Here is a 9,989-nt window from a genome sequence, read left to right as displayed (position 1 = left end):
GAGATCACTCCAACTGTTCCATGTTATGGTCATTGAGAATGCGCCTTTCCTTGAGAGATTGCTTGTATCTGATATAGAAAGTCCAACAAAAATTAGGGTCATTGACGCGCCAAAATTGACAGCATTGGTGTACTTGTCTGTCAAATTCTCCGAGCTCTTTATTGAATTCGTAATTGTTCAGGTACAGCACTCATCTTCTTCTCCGTCTTCTTGAAATTCACATTTTTTAAATTTCTTCTTGATGTATTTACGACTGTCATCCAGAAAATGATTCACATAAGCTTGACCCAGTCTATGCGCACAGTGAAGGTCTTGGCAATAAAATCTATCGACCCCAATCTGGATCAAGTTGTTGGATTCCTTACATGCTCTCCGTGCACGGAGAAGCTACTCATCGAGGTGAAACTTCTTTCCTATTAGTAAATGGTAATCACAACGTAACCCAATTTTTTTGTAATTTTTGCAAATTACGATGACAAGTGTAGTGTTCAAAATTGCATCTACGCACTGCACCGAAAGAAATGTTTTTAGTATTTTTTCTCACATGATCACCTCCATCGTTTTTTTGTACTACTATAGTAGCCTAGGCTAGTCATAGTGGCAAGTAACTTAGACTAGTAACTCTATGGTTACCCTAAGAGCAAGTACTACCTCCATCCTGGTTTACTCTTCCTATTTTGTAGTATCAAAATTTGGCCATAGATTTAACTGACAAAATATTAATGCATGTCACTAAAAATTATATTGTTGGATTTGTATTTTAACATAATTTCAAATGGTATAATTTTTTGTGACATGCATTGGCATTTTCTTACGTAAATCTATGGTCAAAATTTTACACTAAATATGAGGTAGTACAAAAGTGGGCTATAACGGCCCTCCACTATGTAGGCCAAAACACGTGCCAAATTCACTTGTGATGCATTTGACAACGATGCCCCTCCATTGCTCATCTGGTACCCCAATCTGGATCACCTACTTTGCTCTGGTGCCAAATTAACTCACGCAATGAAAAAACACTTGCGTGGGAGAGGGAGAGGACTGAGGCAATAAAAAAACACTTGTTTGGGAGAGTGAGAGGCTAGTGTAGTTGGTTTGATTGATTTGTGTATACATGTGGGTCTGTGTGCACAACGGTGCCAACTCTCTCACATCGCTAGAGCGGTGCCAAAATCTTTTGATTCGACATTAATGTGTATTATGTGGCATACTTTTGAGAAATATGGCACCAGGCACATAGTGGAAGGCAACAAATGCCCAAGCTCTTCACGTGCTCCTAGGTAAATGAGAGGAAAGAGAGAGAGAGTGAAAAAATGTCACTAGCCAGCCAACCCTACCGTATGAGCGAATGATATCGGTACCTCTTGATGACACTGCAATCCTATATAGTCAGCTGCTCTAATATGTTCTCTTCTTTTGCAGATAAAAAAAGACCCAAAAGTGAAAAATGTGTTGCACTATAACAATCTCATCGAATGCCTTGATCTCCATCTTATAGAAATTGATTTGATCGACTACCGAGGCAACACATCTGAGATTAAATTGGCTAGGTTCTTTGTTCTGGAGGCAAGTGTGCTCAAGGTAATGAGGTTTGGCATTCTCTGGCGCAACAATGAATGGCGTGCTGATCACCGCAAGCGTCTAAGCCTAAATGACAAAGTCTCCGCAGAAGTTGAATTTTTTTTTTTGAAACATCAAGTGGCCAGAGACTCGAAAAACTATTTGCCCATTAGTGACTTGTCAGGGCGGTGGATTTTAGTTTGTACGATAATGTTGCATCCACCTAAAGTAATGAAAGTTCTTACGTAAACTTCCTAGTAATTCCCTCTTCGTAGGTGCAACATTACTCCTAACATTTGTAATATCAGTTTGAAACTTGTAATATTGCCGTGTCCTATTCCTGCGTTTTCAAAATCCTGCAAATCAAAGTGGTCCTGAGTTGGTGATGATGTTGTGCCTGCCTGCTTCTCAGTGTTCACCCTAGCCACCGTCATCCAGCGAGTCGCTTCCGGCGGCAAGGATTGCTGATCCTCCACCACATCATCCAGGTCCTCTTCAGAGAGACTCAATTCCTTCAGCATCGCCTCCAGATCGTTCGGATCGCCCGACCCTGAAGCTTTGGCTGCCATTTTGCTTGTTCCCTTGCCAGAAGAAGAGATCTACCGGGCTATGACCTAACCCTAACCAACCAGCCGCCTCTAGTTCATTCACCCAAACCGGGGGAACGAGACTAGATCGTCACCCTCGTTGAAAGACGGAGGGGACTCAACGAGCAGAGGTAGGGGAAGGGGTTCTCTACGCGCGGCAAAGATCGTCGCCGAGAGGATAGGTAACCCTAACGAGAGGAAAGGGCAACTGCACGTGATGCTTTGCTGCTTAAAAATCTCATGTAAGTGCATGGCTTCTTTAGAATCTGTATTTTTTTAGACAACCTCGCATGCTTTATTCATCGTCCATAATGTTTACAGGAAGAAAATCAAGGTCTCCTGGCTGGCCCAGCCATACATGACGGCCAAACCCTCTAGCGAGATTGTGAGCCTCGAAATTCGAGCTCCTAAACTCATGAACTACTTTACATGAAATAAAAGAGTTTGCACGAAGTATTATCTCATGCACTATAGCTCCATATCCAGCTGCCGAGTTCTTCTGGACATCTTCTACCACCCTCTTACAGTCCGTTGCAATTTGAATTGAATTTTCATATAAATCCTCAGCCAGAGCTTGGCCTTCCCGTACTGCTATCGCCTCAAGTGTACTCGCATCTGTGATGAACTCAAGTTTTAGAGTCGAAGCACCCAAGAATCTTCCATTATGGTCCCGGCACACCACTCCTGCTGCGCCACACTCCCCTTGCAGGACACTGCCACGTCCACATTCATCTTTGCATGACCCTCAGCCGGGGATAACCACGTGGACTGTCTAATGCTAGCTCGCTTTGGTCCTCTTCTGACTCCTTTATCTAACATCTCCAATTCCCTCAAATAAGAGGTTATAAAAGAGTAAGTATTAAAAGGACTATCAAAAATCTCTTCGTGTATAGCTCTCCTTCTTGCTCCCCAAACTGCCCAAAGGGTCACCACCATCCGTGTAAATTCCGCCTGTGGCAGCGAGTCATGCATTGTGAAAATCCAGTTTTTCGCATCTAGGGAAAGATTGCCAAGCATTGTCTCCACTGTCTCCTCTGAACAAAGTGACCAAACACTCCTAGCCATCACACAGTCTATGAGTGCATGCTTCCAGTCATCTTCCGCAGAACAAAAAGCGCACACACTCATAGTTGACATATTCCAGTGGTGCAACACCCCCGCTGTTGGGATTGATTCATGACATAGCCTCCATAGAAATACCTTGATTTTCGATGGGACCTTAATGTGCCACAGGGAAGTCCAAGCTGATTCCTCTTTTGCCTCGTTTGAGTGTCCTCCGAGCAGCTGCAGTAATGCTTCCCCTTGCAGTTTCATTTTCAACAAAAATTTATATACTGACCTTACTGAAAAAACACCCCTTTCATCTTCTCCCCATGCCCAAAAATCGTCAACCCTTCTGGTACACAGCGGGATTTTTAGTATCACATTAGCATCCACCGGCAAAAAGATCGCACGTACCTTGCCTACATCCACTTAGCCGAGCTTGGGTCAATTAGTTCGGCAACGCGTGCTGGTCTATCCGCCACCAGACATGCCATTGGTCTCATGAGGCCCGAGCGGGGGAGCCAGTTCTAGTCCCAGATTCTAGTATCCTCTCCCGTACCAATTCTCCGAATCAAGCCATGTTCTAGGGCTCCTCTACCCTCTAGAATAGACCTACAGATCTGCGAAGGCCGGCCTCCTAGATCGGCTTCAAGAAAAGGCGTAGCAGGGAAATACTTAGCTTGCAATATCCTAGCGCTTAAAGTAGAAGGAGTTTGTATTATGCGCCATGCTTGTCTAGCCAGTAATGAGAGGTTAAAGAGATCAATATCTCGAAAGCCAAGGCCTCTCAAATACTTTGGTTTAGTGCATATATCCCATGATATCCAGCATGGTTTTCTCTTCCCTCTCTTACTTCCCCACCAGAACTGCCTGATCAGGATGCAATACTTCCACAAATGCCCCTAGGAAGCCTGAAACACGACATAGAATATACGGGTATAACCTGGCCACTGCCTTGATTAAGACCTCCTTTCCTGCATATGACAGTAATTTCTCCAACCATCCCTTGATCTTCTCCCACACCCTGTCCTTTAGGTACTTAAAAGTACCATTTTTTGCCTGCCCGACATCCGTTGGCATCCCTAGATACCGATCACTTAGCTGCTCGTCATGGACTTGTAAAGTGTTTTTAATCCCATCCCTTATCACCCGTGGACATCCTATACTAAAGAAAATTGATGACTTCTCATTATTCACTCGTTGCCCCGATGCATTGCAGTATGTGTCCAGCAAGTTTGATACCACAACTGCCCCTTCTGTACTCGCCTTGAACAGCAATAGGCTATCATTAGCGAAGAGCAAGTGGTTGACAACCGGAGCTGTCGGGGCCACCTGGACTCCTGAAAATGCTGACGACTGAGGAACTGATTTCAGTAGCACGAAAGGCCCTCCGCTGCTATCAAAAAGAGATAAGGGGAAATAGGATCTCCCTACCGAATACCTCTGCTAGGTTTAAACTCCTCCAACTTTTCTCTGTTAAATAGAACCGAAAAAGATACTGACTTGATCATGTTCATTACCACATTTATCCACTGCTGGGCAAAACCGAGTCTCTCCATCATTGCTTGGAGATAATCCCATTCAAGCCTATCATAGGCTTTCATCATATCCAGCTTGAGTGCACAATGGTTGTTTTTCTTGGACTTACTTCCCTTCATAAAATGCAAACATTCATATGTCGTGATTATATTATCAGTTATGAGTCTGCCAGGAACAAAGGCAGACTGTTCCTCTGAGATGATGTCTGGCAAAATTTGCTTCAACCTGTTTGCAATCACCTTCGAAGCAATTTTATACAATACGTTGCACAAACTTATAGGTCTGAACTGAGTAAGCAAGGTTGGGCTCATTACCTTTGGAATAAGGACCAAAAAGGTGTCATTAATACACTCTGCATCTTCCTCACCTCTTACTATCTGGAGAATAGCCTTTGTAACTTCTGCCCCACACACATCCCAGTGACGTTGATAAAAATGGGCTGGAAAACCATCCGGACCCGGAGACTTTGTGGGAAACATCTGAAAAAGAGCGGATTTGACTTCCTCTTCCGAATAATCTGCACAGAGAGTATCATTCATCTCCGGGGTAACCTTCCTTGGAACATGGCAGAGGACCGCCTCCATGTCTGTCACCCCCTCGGTGGTGTACAGATTCCTGTAAAAATTTGTGATCATCTCCTTTAGTTCCTCCGGGTCATCCACCTGGACCCCTAATGAATTCATCAGCGCTTTTATCATGTTCTTTTTTCTCCTCATGCTCGCTCTCATATGAAAAAAAATTGTGTTCTGTCTCCCGCCGTCACCCATTCTATCCTTGATCGTTGTCTCCACATCAATTCCTCTTTGTGGTATAGTTCGACCAACTTCTCATTCACCTTATTCTCTTCGTGACTAGGGCCAGGGCGACCCTGTGCATTATGTAACTCTTCAAGTTTCTGTTTTAACTCCTTTATCTCACGGCGTACTGACCCGAAAGTCCTTCTGTCCCATCTTCTCAGGTTACTTGACAAGTCAGCTAGCTTAAACTTTAGATCATCCACTCTTTCCCCTTCCAACAATGGCGCCCAAGAAGCAGCAATTGTGCCTTTCAGGTCCTCATGAGTCTCCCATGCAACCTCATAGCGAAAAATCTTTTCTCGCACTTGGCACCGTTGCACAGCCGAATTGAGCTCCAACTGGATCGGGCCATGATCCGTGGTTACTGTAGTTAGGTGGTTAGCACATGCAAGTGGGAATAGAGAGCACCATTCTGAGAGCCCGATCTAATCTTACTCTGGTATAAGAGCCCCCCGTCACCTTCTTCTCAAAAGCCCAGAATCTTCCCTTGTATCCAATGTCCATAAGCATGCAAGTATCAACCATGTCTCTAGAGCCTTGGATCTGAGCATTACTCCTCTCACCAACCCCCTCATGTTCCTCTGGACGTAGAACTTCATTGAAATCTCCTATGCAAAGCCAGGAGAGAGAGCTCAAACTTGCTATGTTTTTCATTGTTTCCCAAGTGTGATGTCTCAAGTGCGTTTGAGCCTCACCATACACCAATGTTAGCCTCCACGGGTCAAAACCCGGGTCCCTCACCTCACAATCCACATGATAATCCGAATACCCAGAAATATCAATATTTATTGTATTATTCCAAAACAATCTGACGCCTCCACTTCTACCAACGTTGCTTACAGCATAACCATTATTATGCCCAATTGAAGTAGCTAAACTTTCAACCCTAACTTTGTCGATTTGAGTTTCTACTATACAAAGTATATGCTCTAGGCTTCCAGCAGACCATGTGCCTTGCTGCCTCGGCCTTCCCCTGGCGGGATGGACCTCCGGCCATGGGCTGCAAGGAGCCAATACTGCACAGTGTTGCACTAATCTTCAAACAATAATGAGCGACTCAAGATCTGTTAGTACATCACAGAACCACTGAATTTTACTTTTCATGTGCTACTGCCTCTCGACTGCTCCACAAAGATTTCAAGGACCAACATCCACTGATCTGCAACATCAGCGACGAACTTGCCCAATTGCTTCGGCGGAATACTATTGCTATCTTTTGCTCCTCTGAAATCGATCTTTAACCTCCAAATAACCTAGCTCATGATACCACTAGTTAGAATTAATCACACTTGATCTATCAAGAACCAAGCCATCACAAAAGCACGACATTAAGATTGATTAACGAGGTTCACCGGTATGACTACATTCTTAGGGCCAGACTATTGGCGCTCCTCCCCATGGCACCGCTACAATACCATACCCAGCCGCCGGCACATACCTCCAACTCCCCCATGTGTCTGTGGCCCGTGCTATTATGTTGCATATAGATTACATCGCTTGTCTACCCTCCACTTATATAAGAGGCCTAGGATAGAAGTGTTTTATTAAGACACGACTACTGTAAACACAACACAACTCAAGCAACTCAAGGACCAACTTAGCCTACTCCCTCCGGTCTTTTTTACTCCACATATTAGATTTGTAAAAGTCAAACTTTGCAAGGCTTGACCAAATTTATATTAAAAAATATTGAGATCTACCACACCGAATATATATATACCATGAAACTACATTTCATGATGAATCTAACAATATTGATTTGGCATTGTGAATGTTAATACTTTTTTCACAAGTTTGGTCAAAATAGAGATACTTTGACTTCGGATAAAACTTATATGCACACTAAAAAGGACCAAGAGTACCTTGTACATAATACGCAACACAACTCCAAGAAGGTGATCAACACATTACTAGGAAAATTGATCTGATGAATGTATGTTGAATGTATATTTGGAGCGCTGTGATGTTTAGATCTGAATTGACAACTGCAAATATGTGATTTTTACAGTTCCAATTAATACGTATATGAAGTATAGGATTTCTTGGAATAGTAGTGGTTAAAGGAAGAATCACGAGTTCACTCTCAGGATGTGAACTTTGTGAAGATTGGAATTTGGATTTCTTTACACGAGAGCAGTCCAAAATCTCAACTTGGACCTTTCAGCTTCACACTTTTCGTAGCATCGTTCTGTACATTGGAGCTCCGCCAGCCAAGACATGGGCACATGGCGTTCCCAGTCGGACACCACGCCAAACGGATTCTCCATCCGGCCATTGCCGCTGTCGTCGCTGTCCACCTCAAGCTGTCCCTTCCCGTGCGAGATGAACTGCTCTTTCATTCCGAGCAGGACCGACTCCACGTCAGATTGTAAATAGATCTGCAACACCAAGTGCAAATTTATGCTTCAGTAACAGATTTTTTTTTTCATTTTTACTTTTCCTCCCCAAGCTACAACGAAATGCTCACCATCTGACTAAGCTTGAGGCTATAATCACACTAACACGTGTGCATGCTCAACATCTGAAATGGGGAAGAGGGGACCACAGCATACCTTTTCATTGACATGAAGAAGATCGGCAACAGCTTCGACAAGCATTCTTCGTACCATTCTCCACCTGTTTTGCTCTTTGTTGAAGTCAGTATTTGGGCACTGCAAAAAGAGGCCAAAATTGGCAGGTTGTCCACTAGGTGGTGTAGCATCCATTGAGATGCACACAGACTGAGTGCATAGAAACTCCCACACGAGGTGGGGTCTGGGGAGGGATTATAGGAACCTAGTCTTGCCCCTGCAAAGTGCAATGCAGAGAGGCTGGTTCGAACCCAGGACCTCTTGGTACAAGTGGGGAGGACTTCGCCACTGCCTGCCCTCATCCATTGAGATATACACACACAAAAAAAAACAGTATGACGAAGCACTAAAGAGTTAACAATACTTGTATTGCGACAAGTGTCAACTGTCTAGGATAACTTGAAACTATCAAGCGAAATGTGGAAGTTGCCTTTGTTGATAGAAAATATCTGCCAAAAATAAATGAAAAAAAAACGAGCTAAAAAAAAAGGGCAACCTGGTGCATGTAGCTCCCGCTTGCGCAGGGTCCAGGGAAGGGTCCGACCACTTTGGGTCTATAGTACGCAGCCTTTCCCTACATTTCTGTAAGAGGCTGTTTCCAGGACTTGAACCCATGACCTCATGGTCACAAGGCAGCAGCTTTACCACTGCGCCAAGGCTCCCCTTCGAAAAAAAAAAAAAGAGCTACATGAACAAAAATAAATTCATAAAATGGTTGGAATGGTTGAAACAGTTATTAGAACTTTCATGTAAGGACTATTAAATGACAAGCAAAAGCATACCCTTGTTGATTACTAAGCGTGACATCTGAACTTGAATACTCAATACAGCAACAATTTTCCTCAAATTTAACAATAGCTCTCACGAAATTTTTAACATGGATTATGTAATCCACCATCTGTTACAAAATCTGGATCTTTGTTATGGCATACGACAAAGCAAGACATCTTGTATAAAAAAATCTAGCTCCGATGAATGTATGTTTGGATCCTAGAATAAAATGAGATTTCTGAAACATTGTTTAGGTTAAGCCGATTTCACTATCATCTAATCAAATAAAAAGGTCCAATAGGTCATTAATTCCATAAGAATAGATAACTGCTCTGCTTCCCAGTCAGATTATGACACTTTGAAAAATTCACCATCCTACATGCATTGACCAGTTTAAGTCCTATCTACATGCATTGACAAGTTTAAGTCCAATCTACATGCATTGACAAGTTTAAGTCCAATCTACATGCATTGACAAATTTAAGTCCAATCCATGCATTGACACATTTAAGTCCAATCTACATGCATCGACAAATTTAAGTCCAATCAATGCATTGACACATTCAAGTCCAATCTACATGCATTGACAAGTTTAGTCAAACTAGTTATCCAGAATAACCACATTAGAAAAAGAATGCTTCAAGTCAAGGTGGACAGAGCCACAGAAACAAGGTGACTTTGTTCCTTGTTAAGAGTAATTTTATGAGCAAACTAGTTGTTGGAACTGACATCACTGGCATGAACAGAGAAAGGGTGAGGCAAAATAAAAGAATAAGTAATAGTTCTACTAATTAAAGTAGATGTACAGGATGCTTACAAGTTTCTTTTCCCAGCTGATGCTACATTCTGAAGGCACCTTACAACAAGCTACAGCTAAAACAAGTTACAAAAAGGTTGAAGCACTAAATCCAATACAGGATACAGGCAGTTTTTACCTTTTCATTGATCTCAAGACCAAGAAAATTCGAGCCTTCCCAGTTTCTAGCCATTTGGAATAGAAGCAAACCATTTCCTGCACTAAGAAATATACTTACTTGAGAAAGGTGCAAGAACCAGAGATGCAAGGTCTCGGAATTTGAGAAAATAGACAAACTATGAAGAAATTAAGAAATGTTCTATAT

General features: G+C 42.8%; 1 pseudogene; it reads right to left on the bottom strand.

Annotated features, from left to right (window-relative positions):
- Positions 1-7,481: 7,481 nt before the first annotated feature.
- LOC123188828 (tRNA (guanine-N(7)-)-methyltransferase-like) lies at positions 7,482-9,857 on the bottom strand (annotated as a pseudogene).
- Positions 9,858-9,989: the final 132 nt, after the last annotated feature.

This window comes from Triticum aestivum, chromosome 2A (assembly GCF_018294505.1).
Source record: "Triticum aestivum cultivar Chinese Spring chromosome 2A, IWGSC CS RefSeq v2.1, whole genome shotgun sequence".
NCBI lineage: Eukaryota > Viridiplantae > Streptophyta > Magnoliopsida > Poales > Poaceae > Triticum > Triticum aestivum.
The sequence above is the reverse complement of the archived record's forward strand: the minus strand, read 5'-3'. Positions and strand labels throughout refer to the sequence as shown.